The 19,605-nt window shown below is 45.4% G+C and overlaps 1 long non-coding RNA gene across 1 annotated transcript; it reads right to left on the minus strand.

Moving 5' to 3' along the window:
• Positions 1-1,424: 1,424 nt before the first annotated feature.
• Positions 1,425-19,120, minus strand: LOC146349734 (uncharacterized). The gene is made up of 3 exons (XR_014788816.1): positions 18,988-19,120; positions 3,252-3,375; positions 1,425-3,147 (listed from the first exon to the last, which is right to left on the minus strand). It is a non-coding gene; the product is annotated as an uncharacterized LOC146349734 (long non-coding RNA).
• Between the last annotated feature and the right edge of the window lie 485 nt (positions 19,121-19,605).

Below are 19,605 nucleotides of genomic sequence, written 5' to 3' on the forward strand. Positions count from 1 at the left end.
CTGTGTGAAAAAAGTTCCCAGAGTTTGGGGAAAAGTCCACAGCTGGGCTCACAAATGTAAATTCAGTTGTACACACCGCAGAACTCTGTCGAGTCAAAACTAGGGGTGTACAAAACCCCGCTTATGTGGCTCTGCCGGGTTCCGCTGCGGGGGGGAGGCGCTCCATCCCTCCCCCCACAATCCTGGCCAGCTGGCTCCGCTTCATGGGGATTCCGCGGAGCTGCCGGCCAGCTCCGCCAGCAGCCGGACATCCGGCCGCTGGCTAGCAGGGACGCGAATGGTGGCTGCCGTAGCCGCCACCATTTGCGTCCGTGTATTCAGCCATGATAGGCTACGTAAAGACTTACATAGCCTATCACATCTGGGTTAAAAAACAAAACAAAACCGCGTACGCAAATGGTGGCGGCTACAGCCGCCGCCATTTGCATTCTTTATTTTTGTCCGTCTTAGTCTACGTAAAAATTTACATAGACTAAGACGGCGAAAATAAGGGGGAACGCAAATAGCGTAGTGGGCGCTATTTGCGTTCCCCTTTATTTTTGCCACCTTAGTCTACATAAATATTTACATAGACTAAGACGGCCAAAAATAAGGAACGCAAATGGTGGCGGCCATAGCTGCCGCCATTTGCGTACGCTTTTTTTTTTTAACCCAGACGTGATAGGCTACATAAGTCTTTACGTAGTCTATCACGAATGGCGGGGGGAACAGACTGCAAATGGCAGCAGTGGCAGCAGCCGTTCGGAAGACCAGCCACTGCTGCCACCGCTGGAGCCGCCGCCGTCCGGAACATCTGCCCCAGGTAAGTCTCGTCCCGGGTGGGATCTGCAGGGGGGGGCGGGGGGCAGGCCATTCCGCCACAGAGTTCGGGGGGGCGAATGCACTGGCATTCGGCCTCACCGAGATCTGTGGCGGAATTCTCTGACATCCCTAGTCAAAACAGAAACAGATTTCCCAGCGACAGACATCCCTGGATCTAAATGGAACCTAAATGTGACTGAACTTAATGTGGATCCAATCTAGTGTGTCTCAAGTTATATAGAGCATGATCCAGTTGGTGTTGCGCTATTATTAGGAAGGGAAAACTGTCCCATGACCTGAAAATAAAGGGGGGGGGGTAGCTACAGGAAACTCTATTTCATGGAGTGGCAGTAGGAGAGGATACAGATGTTGACTGGATTGTTCCTCTAAGGTTTATCATAGTTTTTTTTACTATATCAGAAAATGCTAAGAGTAAATTAATAAATTTGTTAGCTGACATGCAAGCTTATTTCACATTTGATAGTTGATGACACAGTATTTACTATTTTATATATAATGATTTGTGAAGGGGTAACAAATGTTACTTTTCTATCTTTCTCCTCACTCCCATTCACAACATATTTGCCAATATTCCAGACACTCAGAATGATATACAAAGATATATGTAAATAGCCAGAGTTATGATGCACAAATCCAACCCTAGCATTTTTATTCAAAATTATTGCTTTGCTCTGATCATATTTACATTATTAAAAAAAGAGATTTGTCTCTGTAGCCTAGTTTTGCCTTTCAGCACAAGCTTCCTGATGACAATGATCAGTTTATTACTCTGAGTAACTGTCAGAAAAATTTAGTTGCTATGTACCTATTTCCATACGCAATTTATATTCCATTTTGGCCCATTTTCTCATTTGTGATGTACAACAATAAAGAGGCTATATATCCTTAGCGTGAAACATATGCTATTGATAATTGCTGACATAATAGTACATTTTTCCAGGGAAATTACTCATGATTATTTAACATGGAGCATGTAGATGAATGAAATCCTCAGCTCCTGAAGCCAAATTGTCTGCTGGTAGCATTTTATAAATTATAATAAGCTTATTATTCTTGAAAAAAATATGTTCATAACTTTTCAAACATCCATCCAGTATTATTTAATATTTATCTTGCACTTCATCAGCGAAGAAGTACAGTATAGAAGGCACCCTTAACCTAATCTTTGATTTTAGCAAAGCATTATGTTATATAGCTGTTAAGGACTGGCAACTTAGAGGTTGAGCTTATGATATGGAATACCAGACCTCTGTCTCTTACAGTTGGGTTTGGGGATACAGGGGTAGGGATGGCAGGTAAGGGATGCAAGGGACATAGATGGTGCCGGGGGGGGGGGAAGGAGGGCAAATGCACTTCCCCTAAGTATCTGTTCCCCCTTCCCATTGATGGACCTCTGTGGTTATTTGAAAGAATTTGCATTTGGTGTCAGCAGTGGGAATGTCCTAGAGTAGAGGGTCCTACCCTGCAACCAGGTTCTCCACACTGCCTATGCTACCTACTCAGTCTGGGATGCATTATAATCAGTGAAACAAAAACAAAAGCTGCACTCAACCAATTAAGCAATTACAGCTGCATACTTATATCTACTTATTTGGAGTATGCCCCACTGAACTCAGTGAGACTAAGTTCACATATATAGGATTGCACTGTACTGTAAAATATAACTCATAAATTAAGCAAATTATAATTCTTTAAAAAACTACACATTGACAAACCAAAGATGTTAAAGACCATAGGTTTTGTTGTTGATAGATTCAAGCAACATTAGTAAAGAGTTTCACACAATACTGCTCACTCTTGCAAGGGCATTATTACCAGCCATTGTAAGACAAGATGCTGGGTACACCAAACAACAGGTGGTATTAGAGCTATAAAAGCTATCAGGTAAAAATATTAAGTGTCCAATTCTGTTAAGATACAGTACAATGTGTTGCTTTCCCAGGGTTGCTTAAGAACGCTTGCTTCAAAGAAATTGAGACAAATGAATTGTTCTGACAATACCCTTGAGATAAAAGGACAGTGCTGTTCCATTTTCCCATACCGATCAGTCAGAAAGACCAGTGTGACCACTGCATCCTGAAAGTTGAAACCTTGGCAGTCAGAATTTCAGTAGATTTGGGCCACTTCCACTACAATGCAGGGGAATTGATATTAACCACTTAAGTGCTTCTTCATGAACCATTTAAACTAAGCAATATGTTCCTTGGTTGTAGCCTCATGTTGCCAGGTGTATTAGGATTGAAATGCTACTGTTGCGGTTCAAAAGCAGCTTAACTCTGCCGCTTTATTTAAAAAAGGACGATGAAGAAGTCAATGGAACTGAATCTGAAAATAAAACAAAATGCCTTTTAACAGCTTACCAATTCAGCACTGTCTGAAAACTGAAAATCTAGCAGCCAAATTAACATTTTTGTTAAGATGTTGCTTACCTTAGGCATACACATAAGCCAGGGGTGTCAACCTTCTTTCAGTCCAAGGGCTAAATCGGTAAGGTCTGAGAGTGAGATCTAATAAGCATCCCAAGGACAGCCATCTCCTGCCCACTTCTTATTCCTACCAGGATGTAAATTTTGGGGAAAGGGAAACAGGCAGTTTGGAATGTCACTGAGCTTATTTATGAGCCATTGACAGCTATGGAAAGCAAAGCTTTACACTGGTCAGTTTTCCATAGCCGGCAATGGGAACATTCTAGATGTTAGCATAACATAAGTTCTTTACCTCCATCTCTTATGTAAGACACTCATACACATACAATACTTCCAGCCTTTTCTTGTTCTCATTATTTATTCTATTCTATCCTGCATACTGGTGGTATCATGAAGTGCAAAACACTGCTCAAGGTGTTCAATCTGCATCGATTTTGGCCAGTTTGCAGATTTTCCAGGTGGCCTCTGTGAAGCAGCAATGTATCTGAGTAGGCTTGAGGCCTTGTTTGGTTACTACCAGGGGCCTGTGTAATAGTTGGACATTCGGAAGGGGAAGAGAGGGAGAATCGCTTTGAATATTGTTAGATGAAGCCTGGATCAGGTAAATTCAATTTGGATTGGCTGGGGATTCTAGCTAGGTGGAAAAGAGCAGTTTGGAAATGACAGTTACGGTAGTTGACAGGCATTTTAGTCAGAATTAGTCTGTGGAGAGGAGATGGAGAGAGAAGGTCTGCTGGTTGGTGTGTGATGTTTGAGAAAGACTAAAAGAAAGCTGAGGAGAAAGGAAATAGCTATTCTTTCTCTGTGAGATAACCTTAGGTGGCTGGTGAAGATCAGGAGTAGGGAGCAGGTGGCTGTGTTATGCCAAGAGGCTGTCCTAAAATCTTCCCAGAGGAAGGTTATACAAGCAGGCAATTGAAAACAGATAAACTGTCCAGCGGCCAGTAATACAACTGGAGAAGCTTGGATGTCAGAGGAAGACTGTACCCCAAAGCTAGACCTGCTTGTAAATGTATTTGGCTGGGGTGGAGGTTTAGGGAATTTGACCTGAGGTAAAAGAAGCCAGTAGAGGCTTGTAATAGCAACAGTATCTCTTGAGTCCTTAAGAATTGTCATTAAACAGTCTTTTGAAAACCCCAAAGTAAATATTAGTAATCTCTTATGTACAAAATAACCCCTTAATAGATTACTTGTTTAATAGTTCATCTTGTTTCTAGCATTGGTGCTCATCTCATGCCTAAGCCTCTTATACCAGCTACTAGGGGTTTTTAAGGTATTGTAAGTGAAGTGTTGGCAGTGAAAAAGAGTCAGGTTGAGGTTGTAGAAGTCTGAGTTATAGTTTCAGAGACTTCCTTAGGCCCTAAAATATTAGCATTTGCTATAAATAAGAAACCTCATAGGTGGGGTTGCTCAGTGAAGGAGCAGTTTCCCCAAAGGTGGTTGTAGTGCTGGGGAGAGGAAATCATGCCCCCATAAGTCTTGACATGGAACATAGATAAGACTACTCACTTAGTATTACAGCGAAAATAAAGGGGAACGCAAATAGCGTAGTGGGTGCTATTTGCATTCCTTTTTGATTCGCTGTTTTAGCCTACGTAAATATTTACGTAGGCTAAAATGGCGAATCAACAAGGAACGCAAATAGCGCCCAATACGCTATTTGCGTTCCCCTTTATTTTCACTGTAATAGTTTACGAAAATATTTACGTAGACTAAGACAGCCAAAAATAAGGAACACAAATGGTGGCGGCCATAGCCGCCGCCATTTGCGTACGCGGTTTTTGTTTGTTTGTTTAACCCAGACGTGATAGGCTATGTAAATATTTACGTAGCCTATCACGGTTGAATACAGGGATGCAAAGAGCCGTGGCTACGGCAGCTGCCATTTGCATCCCTGCTACCTAGTGGCCGGATGTTCGGCTGCTGGCGGAGGCGGCCAGCGGCTCCGCAGAATCCCCGTGGAGCGCAGCCGGCCGGGCAGGACTCCGGGGGGAGGGACGGAGCGCCTCCCCCCCCCCACGAAGCAGATCCGCAAAACGGTAAGTGACTTTCGTACATCCCTAGTATTATCGTCGTCATCATCACGGCTTCTAAAGCAGTAAAGCTGCAACCATCACTATGAGACTGCTACAGAAGATGTAAAATTAAAACATGTCTTTCTTACTGGGCTGGATGGTTCCTTTATAATCTATCCATCTCCCTGTTAAGAACTATCAAATAACTTCTTTAAATGTTAATAAACAATTAAGTATTTATAGCTTTATACAAGTAAAACTATGCATTTGGAGGTTTCAGTCAGTAGATAAATTGTAGCCCTACTCAGGTGTTCCCTTTGTATATTTATTAAACATGGGTCTCCCCATTCCATTCTCTTGGGGGGGGGGTATAACTGTTCTGTAGACTACTCCCTCCAGCTTCAAATGTTATAGACAGCACAGCAACCTATCTGTTGATTAGGGAAGTCTGCTACCTAGTGACTGAAGATAGTACTGCAAGCACATGGGCACTTTAAAATTAACTGATATTTCTTAAAAACTACATACCCCTGAAGTGCACATCTCTTAGGGTCCTCCTAGTATGCTTGCCAAGTTTCAAGTGTCTAGGTTTCATGGTCTTGGTGCTATGTTTTTAATCAGGTCCTGGATTTTTCTTATTGATTAAAAAAAAAGAGTTTAGATATATGTGTTTTTCTCTCTGTGTTTATAAATTTGTATGTAAATGGGTTTTTATATTATGTATAAGGTATTTTAGTGGTTTTTAATCTTTGTAAACTGCCCAGAGAGCTTCGGCTATTGGGTGGTATAGAAATGTAATAAATGAAATGAAAATTAAATGGTGCTGACAGACGGACAAACACATACACACATTCTTTTCATAAACACCTCTGCCATAATATTATACAAGTGGCAAGAACTTTCAGATATTTGGAATAAAGGGAGATCGCCCCAAAGGGTTTTCCTCCACAAAGCTTCCCCTTTTTGCTAAGATTTATCAGAACTGAAAGAAATAAGGCATGAGAATCTCCTGTGGTTTCATATATTTTGGAAGAAAAGCTAGCAACTGTTTTAGTTATAATATTTAAGAGATTAACCCAGTGGAGTTTAAATTTAGTTCAGCACATGGGTGCTAATTGTTGGATCTCCTAAGATCTCTATTTAATGCTCATGCAGTGGAACCAAAGGAAAAATGAGAAGTTTGTCAAGTATGGTTGCATGTCTTCAGAGTGTCAGAGAAGAAAATCAGTCAGCTCTCAGGGATAACCTTTTTCCTATGAAAATAGGTTGTCTTTTTAATATTTTCTCTTATATTGTGGAGGATGCTGAGGATTTTCAAGAGCTTTTCCAGTGTGTATGCCTCATTTCTTCATTCTTGGCTCACAAACAAACTGTGATTGCAACAGAAAGAGCGAGAGGCAATTCTCTGGAAAGTTTGTAATAATGAACATGCATAGTAAAGTAGGGAATTTTTTTTCTTAAAACAATGCAAATGAAATGATTTACATCCAGAAGTATGACTGTATAAAACAAAATCTAAACAGGAACTAGAGGTGTAGTTATACTACACATTTTATTTAACAGTCATTGTCACCCCTTCCCAGGAACCCTAAGAACAGTTTTGTGAAGGTGGTGGTGTTGCTGCTGGGAAGGATTATTAGTAGGGCTGTGCATGGACCCCCCAATCTGATTCAGAAGCCACTTCAGGGCTTCCAAGGAAGGCAGGCCTGATTCAGCTCAAGCTGATTCAGCCCCCCGCCCCAACCCACCCCAGTCTACAAAACTGAAGCAAGATTCGGACTACTGCCTGTCGCAGCCTACCAACTGCCGACAGACATGAAGGCAGGAGTTGCACTCCAACTGCGCTCTCTCCCTTCCTTGGAAGGAAGGGAGGGTGCTCAGTTGGAGGATGACTCCTGCCTTTGCTCAAGCCTTCATGGGTTCCTTGCTTGCGAGGAGCCCATGAAGATTTGAGTGAGGCCAGAGGTGGCAGCTTATAAGAAGGGCAGGCCGTCTTGTTCCAGAGAATGGGGTAGGGATGTCAGAGAATTCCACCATGGATTCCAGTGAGAATCCAGCCCCCCAGAATCCGTGGTGGAACGGCCTCCTCCCCACCGCCATCCCGCGGAATCCCCCCGGGACAGAACGTACCTGGGGCGGATGCGGCGGCAGCAGCTCTGGCTGGTCTCCCGGCCGGCTGCAGCTGGGCTGCTGCAGCCGCCATTTGCATTCTTGCAGCTGTGATAGGCTACATAAGTATTTACATAGCCTATCACGGCAAAGAGCAGGGACACAAATGGTGGCTGCTACACCATTTGTGCCCCTGCTCTTTGCCGTGATAGGCTATGTAAGTATTTACATAGCCTATCACGGTAAAGACAGCCACGCAAATGGAGTAGCGGCCGCCATTTGCGTGGCTGCCTTTACTGTGATAGGCTACATAAATACTTACGTAGCCTATCACAGCAAAGAGCAGGGGCGCAAATGGCGTAGTGGCTGCCATTTGCATCCCTGCTGTTTGCTGTCATAGGCTATGTAAATACTTACGCAGATGGCCTCCATTTGCGGCTGCAGCAGCCCAGCCGTGGCTGGAACTCCAGCTGTAGCCGGCCCCGGCTGGTGGCTCTGTGGAGCCACCACGGAGCGGGGAGGATTCTGGGGGGAGGGACGAAGAGCCTCCCCCCCACTGTGGATGCCCCAGCGCAGAGTCAGGTAAGGGATTCGTACATCCCTAGAATGGGGGGAGCCACTTTTCCCTGTTTTTGCACCATGGCTGTGCCTGCAAGTGGCAGATCTGTGATTTTTCTGGTTCAGTCCATGGAGGCAGATGTGCTCTGTGATTGGATGGCAGTTTGGGGGTTTTGCTCTGCAAAAGTCATATGAAATCAAGAGGATCCCTGCCAAGGATCCATGTTTTTGCACTGTGGCTGCACCCACAAGTGGCAGACCAAAATCTTTCTGGTTTAGTCCATGGAGGCAGATGTGCTCTGTGATTGGATGATGGTTTTGTGGGTCACCCTTTTAAAAAATCATATGAAATCATGAGGATCCCTTTTTGATGTTATAGATCACCATTTCACCCAGACCCATAGCACACACTTTCTTCTCAGCTTTGTTCTGCCAAAGGAGAGTGGGAAGGGCTAAGGCTTCCTCTGCCATGCCTGGCAGAGACTGATGCAGTGGCTGCAGCATAGGCAGGATAGGACTGGAGTGGAGAGAACAATACCATGGAGCTAGGGAGGTCGGAGAATTTCTCCACGAATCTCAGGGAGGCCGAATGCCAACGCATTCGGCTCCCCGAAATTGGCAGTGAAATTCTCCACCCCCCCGCCCCCCCCGGGATGGGACTTACCTCCCTTGAATGTCCCTCTCGGCGGAGGGTCCTGGCGGCGTCTTGGCGGCGTTTCGGCGGGGGCGGGGGTGGCGGATGGCTGCCGCTGCCACCATTACAAAGTAAATGTAAACACACACACACACGTGATATGCTATGTAATGATTTACGTAGCCTATCACGGCTAGATTTCCAAAGTCAGCTGTGATAGGCTACGTAAATCGTTACGTAGCCTATCACGGGTGACTTTGGGGGAAAAAAAAAAGCCCGTACGCAACAGGGATGGACGAAAGTCCCTTACCTGTTCTCGAAGCTTGCTTCACGGTGGGGGGGAGGTGCTTTGGTTCTCCCCCCGAAATTCAGGCCGGGGGGGAGGCGCCCCATCCCTCACCGGCGAAATTCAGGCCGGGTAGGAGCGCCCCGTCTACCAGGCCACAAAAAAGAAAGTAAAAAAAACCCCAAACACACACACACCTGTGATAGGCTATGTAACGATTTACGTAGCCTATCACGGCTAGATTTCCAAAGTCAGCTGTGATAGGCTACGTTAATCATCATGTAGCCTATCACGGGTGACTTTGGGGGAAAAAAAAAGTGTGTACGCAAATGGTGGCGGCCCATAGGCGCCGCCATTTGCGTTTCTTAGTTTGGCACGTCTAGCCTACATAAAGATTTACGTAGACTACGGCGAAAATAAGGGCAACGCAAATAGTGTTCCCTTATTTTCGCCGTAGTCTACGTAAATCTTTACGTAGACTAGACGTGCCAAAGTAAGGAATGCAAATGGCAGCGCCCATGGGCGCCGCCATTTGCGTACGCGCTTTTTTTTTCTTTTCAAAGTCACCCGTAACAGGCTACGTGACGATTTACGTAGCCTATCATGGCTGACTTTGGAAATCTAGCCATGATAGGCTACGTAAATCGTTACGTAGCCTATCACGGGTGCGTGTTTTTTTTTAATTTACTTTTTTTTTTTGCAATGGCGGCGGCGGCAGCTGGTCGGGAGACCGGCCGCCACCCCTGCCCCCAACGAAACGCCGCCAAACTGCCGCTGGGACCCGCCGCTGAGAGGGACATTCGGCCACGGTAAGTCCCATCCCGGGGGGGGTGGGGGGCCGGCAGATAATTTTCCCACTAATTTCGGGGGGCCGAATGTGTTGGCATTTGGCCTCCTGAAGATTTGTAGAGAAATTATCCGCCATCCCTAGTACGCAAATGGCGGCGCCCATCGGCACCGCCATTTGCATACGCGCTTTTTTTTCCCAAAGTCACCTGTGATAGGCTACGTAACGATTTACGCAGCCTATCACGGCTGACTTTGGAAATCTAGCCGTGATTGGCTATGTAAATCATTACGTAGCCTATCACGTGTGTGTGTGTGTGTTTTACTTTTTTCTTTCGCGGCCAGGGAGACGGGGCGCTTCTCCCCAGCCTGAATTTTGGCAGTGAGGGATGGGGCGCCTCCCCCCCCAGCCTGAATTTCGGCCGGGCGAGGTGGGGCGCCTCCCCCACAGCCTGAACTTTGGGGGGAGAACCGAAGCACCTCCCCCCCACCGCGAAGCAAGCTGCGGGACCAGGTAAGGGACTTTCATCCATCCTTACATGGAGCTTCCTTCTCAGCTCCCATCCCCTCCTGCTGCTGCCACCATCACCACCACCCACCATCATTACACACAGTGGTAGCTCATCAGGGCAGCAGGAGGCTATTCAATTATCAGGCAGCTCACACATCCCAATGGATTGCCTTGCACCCCTCCTCCCCCCGGGGTGCATGCACCCCACTTTGGAGACCATTGCTCTAGCCAGATAACATTCAGACAGTCCTCTCCTTTCCAGTAACACCACCTCTCTCACTATGAGCAAACAGAGGCTGATTCACAGCAAAACTCCCTCCCTCCTCCTCCTCCTCCCTCTCCTCTCCCCTTCCCCTGCCTCTCCCAGTGGCTGGATCGCTCTTAAATTGATACATTTGGCACCGCCACATCCTCTCGCCTTCCCCCTCCCTCCTCCACCTCCTGCCCCTCTGTGACCTTTCAGAAGCTGATACGTTTTGTAGACAGCCTGTCTGGTCTGCTCAGAAGGCATAAGAAGAGCTCCAAATATATGAGGCAGACAAGGTGCTTCATGGAGGAGCCGCTTCGTGTCAGGGCACTTCAGTACTGGTCTGATCCACTTTGTATCACAACAAGTCACCTCCGAATCGGCCTGCTTCACCTCATTATTCAGGCTTCATATTGAGGCAGTGCACAGTCCTAATCATTAGTGGACTTCTCAGCATGATCATTCAGGTCCCAATGATATATTACTTTGAAGATGTAATTAGCCGCTACTGTTCTTTCTTTCTTTCTTTCTTTCTTTCTTTCTTTCTTTCTTTCTTTCTTTCTTTCTTTCTTTTGTTCATTCTTACTTTCTCAAAAGTAAGTTCAAGGGGCCTCTTACTCATTGGAACTCTAGCATGGAGGGTGGGGGCATAGTGGGATGTGTAATCCTAGCCTCCTGCTGTGGTCCCAGTCTGGATCATCTTTCCCCATGCCTGTAATTTTAATAGGGATGTCAGAGAATTCCCCCACAGATCTCAGTGAGGGCGAATGCCAGCGCATTCGGCCCCCTGAAATCGGTGGCGGAATGAAAGGCGTGAGAAACGGGACACTTACCCGGTGCTGCTCGCGCTGCTCTGCGAATGGCGTCTGTGGCCGCCATTCACTTCTTCATTATCGGCGTGATAGGCTACATAAATAATTACGTAGCCTATCATGGCTAACACAGGGACACCATTTGCATCCCTGCAGAGGCCGTGATAGGCTATGTAAGTATTTACACGTAGCCTATCACAGCAAAAAAAAAAAAGGGAACGCAAATGGGGGCCTCCGTAGCTACTGCCATTTGTGTTCCCTTTTGTGTTTTTTTGCTGTGGTAGGTTACGTAAATACTTACATAGTCTATCACAGCAAATACAGGGACGCAAATGGCGGCAGCTACGGCGGCCGCCATTTGCGTCCCTGTGCTGGCTGCCCAGCAGCCAGCTGTATGGCTGCGGGTGGTCCTGGCCGGCGGCTCCATGGAGTTCCTGCAGAGTGGAGCCGGCCGGGGAGAATTTCAGGGGGAGGGACAGAGTGCCTCCCACCCACTGCGAATGTCACCCTTCGAAAAGGTGACTTTCGTACATCCCTAAATTTTAATTGCCAAAAGTGATTCATTTGGATCTCTTTTTGGCAATGAAAGTTACAGTCACCCTCCCCCTGATGCCATGTCAGGACCACAATGAGGGGCAAATAACTGGGGGAAAAAACCCTACCAACCTCTTCCTAGAGTCCCCCTGCATTCACTTGAAAGTTAGGAAGGAAGGAAGACATAGCTGCTAGCTACATCTTCAAAGAAACATGTAGCTTGGGCCTCAATAAATACAGATAACAAAACTAACCTGGGATTATCTCTTTCATCCTGAGGTAGCTTGGTTTTCATGTCAGGAGCCAATGTATGGTACAATCTTTAGTAGGATGTGTGGTAAAGTTATTGTCATTCATCCAATGTTTCACATCAGTCTTCTAGATGTATGGTATAAAACTGATTCAGGTTTATAGTGTACATAGATCTCTGTACCCCTTCATGGATCACTGTCTTGTTGTGGTGAAGAGGCTTGCGTAACTCAGTGAAGCCATAAGCTATGCCGTGCAGGGCCACCCAAGACCAACAGGTCTTGGCAGAGAGTTCTGACAAAATGTGATCCACTGGAGAAGGAAATGGCAACTCACTCCAGTATTCTTGCCAAGAAAACCCCATGGGACGTATCACAAGGCTAAAAGATATGACACCGGAAGATGAGCCCCTCAGGTCGGAAGGTGTCGAATATACTACTGGGGAAGAACAAAGGGAATTTCCAAGTAGCGCCAGAAAGAGTGAAGTGGCTGGCCCAAAGCTGAAAGGACACTCAGCTGTAGATGTGTCTGGTGGTGAAAAGAAAATCCGATACTGGAAAGAACAATATTGTTTAGGAACCTGGAATGTAAGATCAATGAATCAAGGTAAGCTGGAGGTGGTCAAACATGAGATGGGAAGATTGAACATCGACATCTTGGGAATCAGCAAACTAAAATGGACAAGCATGGGTAGGGATGGACGAAAGTAACTTACCTGATCCCGAAGCTTGCTTCGTGGTGGTGGGGAGGCACTCCGTCCCTCCCCCCAAAATTCTGGCCGGGGGGGAGGTGCCCCGTCCCTCCCCGCCAAAATTCTGGCCAGGGGGGAGGCACCCTGTCCCTCCCTGCTGAAATTCTGGCAGGGGGGAGGCGCCCCATCCCTCCGGCTGCAAAACCTCATCTCCTGCCGGGATGCAAATGGTACCCGCTGCCATTTGCGTCCCTGCAGTCAGCTGTGATAGGCTACGTAAATGTTTACATAGCCTATCACGGCTGACTTAAAAAAAAAAGAAAAAGTGTGTACGCAAATGGCGGCGCCCATGGGCGCTGACATTTGCGTTCCTTATTTTGGCACATGTAGTCTACGTAAACATTTACGTAGACTATGGTGAAAATAAGGGGAACGCTATTTGCATTCCCCTTATTTTCGCCATAGTGTTTACGTAGACTACACGTGCCAAAATAAGGAACACAAATGGTGGTGCCCATGGGCACCGCCATTTGCGTACGTGCTTTTTTTTTTTTTTTCAAAGTCAGCCGTGACAGGCTACATAAACATTTACGTAGCCTATCATGGTGTTTTTTAAAAATCTAGCCGTGATAGGCTACGTAAATCTTTATGTAGCCTATCACGTTTGTTTGTTGTTGTTGTTGTTGTTTTTACTTGGAAATGGTGGCAGCGGCAGCCGGTCAGAAGACCAGCTGCTGCCGCCACTGCCGCACCGCCGCCTGAGCTGAACTTGAGCCGGACTTCTAGAGAGTGAAGTCAAGTGGGCCTTAGGAAGCATTACTAACAACAAAGCTAGTGGAGATGACAGTATTCCAGCTGAGCTATTTAAAATCCTAAAAGATGATGCTGTTAAAGTGCTGCACTCAATATGCCAACAAATTTGGAACACTCAACAGTGGCCACAAGACTGGAAAAGGTCAGTTTACATTCCAATTCCAAAGAAGGGCATTGCCAAAGAGTGTTCAAACTACCGTACAATTGGGCTCATTTCACATGCCAGCAAGGTGATGCTCAAAATCCTACAAGCTAGGCTTCAGCTGTACGTGAACCAAGAACTACCAGAAGTACAAGCTGGGTTTCGAAGAGGCAGAGGAACTAGAGATCAAATTGCCAACATTCACTGGATCATGGGGAAAGCAAGAGAATTCCAGAAAAGCATCTATTTCTACTTCATTGACTATGCTAAATCCTTTGATTGTGTGGATCACAACAAACTGTGGCAAATTCTGAAAGAGATGGGAGTACCAGACCACCTTACCTGTCTCCTGAGAAACCTGTACGAGGGTCAAGAGGCAACAATAAGAACCAGACATGGAACAACCTCTTGGTTCAAAATTGGGAAAGGAGTACGACAAGGCTGCATATTGTCGCCCTGCTTATTTAACTTATATGCAGAGAACTTCATGAGAAACGCTGGGTTGGATGAATCACAGGTCGGAATTAAGACTGCTGGGAAAATTATCAACAACTTCAGATACGCAGACGATACCACCCTAATGGCAGAAAGCAAAGAGGATCTAAAGAGCCTCTTGTTGAGGGTGAAAGTGGAGAGTGCAAAAGATAGTTTGAAACTCAACATTAAAAAAACGAAGATCATGGCATCTGGCCCCATCACTTCCTGGCTTATATAAGGGGAAGAAATGGAAGCAGTGACAGATTTTATTTTCTTGGGCTCCAAGATCACCGCAGACAGTGACTGTAGCCATGAAATTAAAAGATGCTTGCTCCTTGGGAGGAAAGCTATGGCAAACCTAGACAGCTTAGTAAGAAGCAGAGACATCACCTTGCCCACAAAGGTCCGTCTAATCAATGCTATGGTTTTCCCAGTAGCAATGTATGGCTGCGAGAGCTGGACTATAAGGAAGGCTGAGCGCCGAAGAATTGATGCTTTTGAACTGTGGTGCTGGAGAAGACTCTACGAGTCCCCTGGCCTGCAAGGAGGTCAAATCAGTCCATCCTAAAGGAAATCAACCCTGAGTGCTCATTGGAAGGACAGATACTGAAGCTGAAGCTCAAATATTTTGGCCACCTAATGTGAAGAGAAAACTCCCTGGAAAAGACTCTGATGCTGGGAAAAATTGAAGGCAAAAGGAGAAGGGGATGACAGAGGATGAGATGGCTAGATAGCATCACTGATGCAATGAATATGAACTTGAGCACACTCCGGGAGAGAGCGGAGGACAGGAAGGCCTGGCGTGCTATGGTCCATGGGGTCACAAAGAGTTGGACACGACTTAACGAGTGAACAACAGATCTCTGTGAGAAGAAACATGCAACTATGTGTTACCACAGCAGATTATATACTCTAGGGATGGCAGAGTAATCCACCATGGATGAATCTGCCCCCCCAGAGTCCATGGCGGAATGGAGTGCCCCTCCCGCTACCCCGTGAAGTCCGGTTGGGATGGACCCTACCTCGCGTCAGCCGATCCAGGTCTCTCGTCTTCGGTCCGCAGCCATCCACTGCCAGGCTGTGGACACAAATGGCCTCCGGCGTAGCAGATGCCATTTGCATCCCTGCCCTTGGCCATGATAGGCTACGTAAATATTTATGTAGCCTATCACGGCAAAGAGCAGGGATGCAAATGGAGTAGCGGATGTAATATTTGCGTGGCCGCGGATGGAAGTCCGGCTGCAGACAGGCCTGGCTGGTGGCTCCGTGGACTTGCTGCAGAGTGGACCTGGCCAGGGAGGATTCTGGGGGGAGGGATGAATCACTTCCCTCCTCCCATGGACCCCTTCAGTGGACTGGTAAGTGGGTTTCGTACACCCCTAATATACTATATAGAAAACACCAATAAAGAGGAGCCTCTTTGGAGATTTACAGCGCAATCCTATACATGTCTACACAGAAGTAAGCCTCACTGAGTTCAATGGTACTTACTCTCAGGTAAGTGGGTACAGAATTGCAGTCTAAGGGTATTAATCATAAAAATTCTGATAATGGCTTTCAAATGCTTATTGAAGTATGCCACATTCTATAAATACTTATGCCTCTAATAGAGTTAGCATTTAAGGTACTACAAGGTTCCATTCTCCTCATTTCAGTATTAAAAACTAGCATGGATCTTCAATATTTTAATGCTACATTTACCCCAAATACTCTCTTTTTGAGGGGATTATATTCAGCAAACTTCTTAGGCATCATTTCTATATTACTCTGGAAAAAATAAGGAGACATGATCTGCCTCTTGCACAGAGATACACTGAAGAAATTAAAGCAATTGCTAAAGAGTGAATTGAAGTTCCTGAATCCCATTTTATCCAGTCCCCATCATATTAATCCCTCTCTGACTCTGGAGGATAGTGTTCTTTTGTGTCTTGAATAGCCGTGTGATTGGACGTTACCTCATAGGTTATGAACACTTGTAGAAAGCTGCTGGAAAAATGTTTCCTCATGGAAGCATCTCCACATGGGGCCTTACCATCTGACAGCTGCTCACCACGTGGGTTGCCTCAAGAGCACATTTTGGAGAGTATCCATGGTAATAGCTGGAGAATCTCCACACAACTGGGCCAAGCCCAATTGAAATTTCTCAGCTGCTATATCTTATGAGGTCAGTCCTTAGAGATATTACTTAGAAGTGACTTCTCCTGTAACTGCAGAAAATCTGTTCTCTAAGTATCCATACCTGGCAAATCACTCCCTAGTTCCTACTGCCACAGGAAGTTCTTTCAGTCACAAGTGCTACTCTTGCTTTGTATATAAACTTATTTTACAGTCCACACTGGTTTCCTGGATGTTAGTACCTGCTTATTCATCATTATTCAGTAGTCATGAGCCTGCATTTAAGTCTGGAAAGAGTGCTACTGGCACATTAGGCCCAAAGCATTTACTGTGCATATGAAAAAGTGGCAGAAAAGCTAAAAATACGCTTCAGTTCCCTAGAGGAAATTGGTTGCTAAAAGAATTTAAAACCTTGTTAAAGGGAATTTGTTCATGCACAAAATACTCCTGTTACGTGCTGTTTAATTAATCACCTACATAAAGTTCAGAACCATCTGTTCAGGGTATGAAAATACAGAATGAGATTGCAGAAGACAATTATTTTGATAATGTCTAACATAAATGGAGTGATCATTTGCAATAACAGGAAATTGGGTTAGTACTACTTGCTAACATCTAGGTGATACAGATTTACTGGGGAAGGTGAACTATGTGGAAGAAGTTATGTCTATTCTATTTGGTCCCCATAAAGATATCTAGATCAGCTTTGACAATGCAATGGCCAGGAATGGATGTTTCTGAGGATACAAATGAGTTCCACAAAGACATTACTAATGGCTTCTCCCTGAACAAAAACTATATTAAAATGTCACTAAAACACCAACATATATCTAACTACCTCTCGTATAGGACAGTATCATACTGAGGCAAATTGATTTTGTCTCATATAAAAGGTAAATAGGGAAATAGGAGACTGCCTTATAAGTCAGACCTTTGGTGCTTCTAGCTCAGTTTTGCCTACACTGGCTGGCAGAGGGGTTTCAGACAGGGGTCCTCCCCAGTCCTGCCTGAATATGTGAGGGATCATACACAGGACTTGCGGCATGCAGGGCATGTGCTCTACCACTGAGCCACAGCCCTTCCTTAATGGTGACAATAATAGCAGGAGGTACAAATATCCTGCTCTTGTAAGCCTGTGTACTGAGACAGCAACTATCATGGCCTGGTGGTATGACAGTCCAATTCCCAGTACAAAATGACAATTGCTGTCCTTGGACCAACACTGGAAACCAATCACAACTTCCTCACCAGCTTGGATCTGCCATCACCATTACTTTTAATATTATGAGTAAATTCAGATCTGCACAAGTGGTGTCTCATCTGATGATTATTTTATTGATGATTCTGCACTAAGATATTTGCTACCACAAGATGTAGTGATGGCCACCAATTTGGATGGCTTTAGAAGAGAATTGGATGAATTCATGGAGGATAAGGCTCTCAATAGCACTAGTCCTGATGGCTATATGCTACCTCTAGGATCACAAGCAGTATGCCTCTGGGGAACATGGGTGGGAGGGTACTTTTGCAGTCATGTCCTGCTTGTAGGTTTCCTATGGGCAGCTCGTTGGCCACTGTGTGAACAGAATGTTGGACTAGATGAACCCTTGGTCTGATCCAGCATGGCTCTTCTTCTGTTCTTATGCACATGATGTATTTGCTTCCAGCTAATGACATTTATTTATCATTGTTACTTTAAAAAATCAATTTAGTTCACTTCATGGTGTCCATATGTGAATATTTGTCAATTAGGCAAAAGTACAACAAAAATTAAAGAATAAACCAGAATAAAACCACAGATGAAGACTTCTTGATGGAGGACTTACTTACGAAAAAAAAAGATAAAAGCCACTTGAGCTAAGTGGTGTACAGATGGGCTCTGCCAGACCATTTCTCAGGAAACACCTGCAGGCATCTCTTGCTTATAGTAAATCAATGCAATTACACTTACGTCAAAGCATAATTATCAATTAATGAGTTCTGTGTATTAATAAGCTTAGTTATTGGTGCATTATCCTTAGTGTCTTAACTCTTTTTTTTTAATTAAAATGGTTTGTATGTGTCCCTATGGCTATTAAAGAGATAGCCACAAAAAGTAATTAGTAAAACATCCATAGTCTTTTCTCTCTTTTTAACCACAGAAGGAGATAAGAGCTCTTTCATGAAAATGCCTTTATGTTTACTAATTTATGGTTCACATCCTTCCAATTAAAAAGAGATTAGAACTAAATGGTCATTCCAATTGTAGAAGTTTTATACTGCTATAAAGCTGTACATTAAAAAGTGTAGGGATAATGCTCCTAAAATACAATGTTAGTGTAAATTGTTAATTGACAGGTGACAGAAATAGAATCTATCTCCTTTATACCCCATATATATGGGATATATATACCAATATACGTGTATGTGTGTGCATATATATATTATACTCATCCAAAGCTATGTGTACATCTGTAATGTGGGTTGATCCTTACCAATGGGAGATCCCACTGTCATTACTTTGCTATTTCTATTTAAGGAGTAAGGATCAACCCACATTACAAATGTGCACAGAACTTTGGATGAGACTCAGACGAAATCGAACAAAGTTGCTTCAAACTTGATGTGAGCATTCAGTTGTTGGGTTGGGATTTTTATGCTGTTTTCCAGCACTCCGCTCCAAATAACAAAGATTGGAGTTGGCCTTTTTACTGCAGCTTCTTGATTTCTGTTCCTGTTGTTTCTTTCTGTTACTGTTAGGGGTGGACGAAAGTCCCTTACCTGTCCTCGAAGGACGTTCGCGGTGGGGGGGAGGCGCTTCGCTGCTCCCCCCGCGAAGTTCAGGCCGGGGAGGAGGCTTCCCGCCTCGCCCGGCCGCGAACACGGAAGTTTTTTTTTTTTTTAAACGCCCCCTGATAGGCTACGTGACGATTGACGTAGCCTATCACGGCTGACTTTGCAATCTAGCCGTGATAGGCTACGTGAATCATTACGTAGCCTATCAGGGGGCGTTTTTTTTTTATTGCAATGGCGGCGGCGGCAGCCGGTCGAAAGACTGGCTGCCGCTCCCGCCCCGCTCGAACACCCGCCGAACCGCCAGCTGGACCCGCCGCCGGGAGGGACATTCGGTGAAGGTAAGTCCCATCCTGGGGGTGTGTGGGGTGCGGGGGGGTTCGGAGGATTTCTCCCTGAAACTTGTTCGGGGGGCCGAACACGTTGGTGCTCGGCCCCCCGAAGTTTCGGGGAGAAATTCTCCGCCAACCCTAGTTACTGTGCACCTCCTCCTGGACAGTTATTGAATGTGTAGCTGCTGCTGTTGCTGCTGCTGAACATAAGCAAACATGGTGGTCTGGAGAGGGACAATAGATTGGACATTGTTTGCATTTGACTGAGTGTGTG

The sequence above is a fragment of the Heloderma suspectum genome, chromosome 3 (genome assembly GCF_057233095.1).
Source record: "Heloderma suspectum isolate Gila_16-S chromosome 3, 16-S_ref, whole genome shotgun sequence".
Classification (NCBI taxonomy): Eukaryota; Metazoa; Chordata; class Lepidosauria; order Squamata; family Helodermatidae; genus Heloderma; species Heloderma suspectum.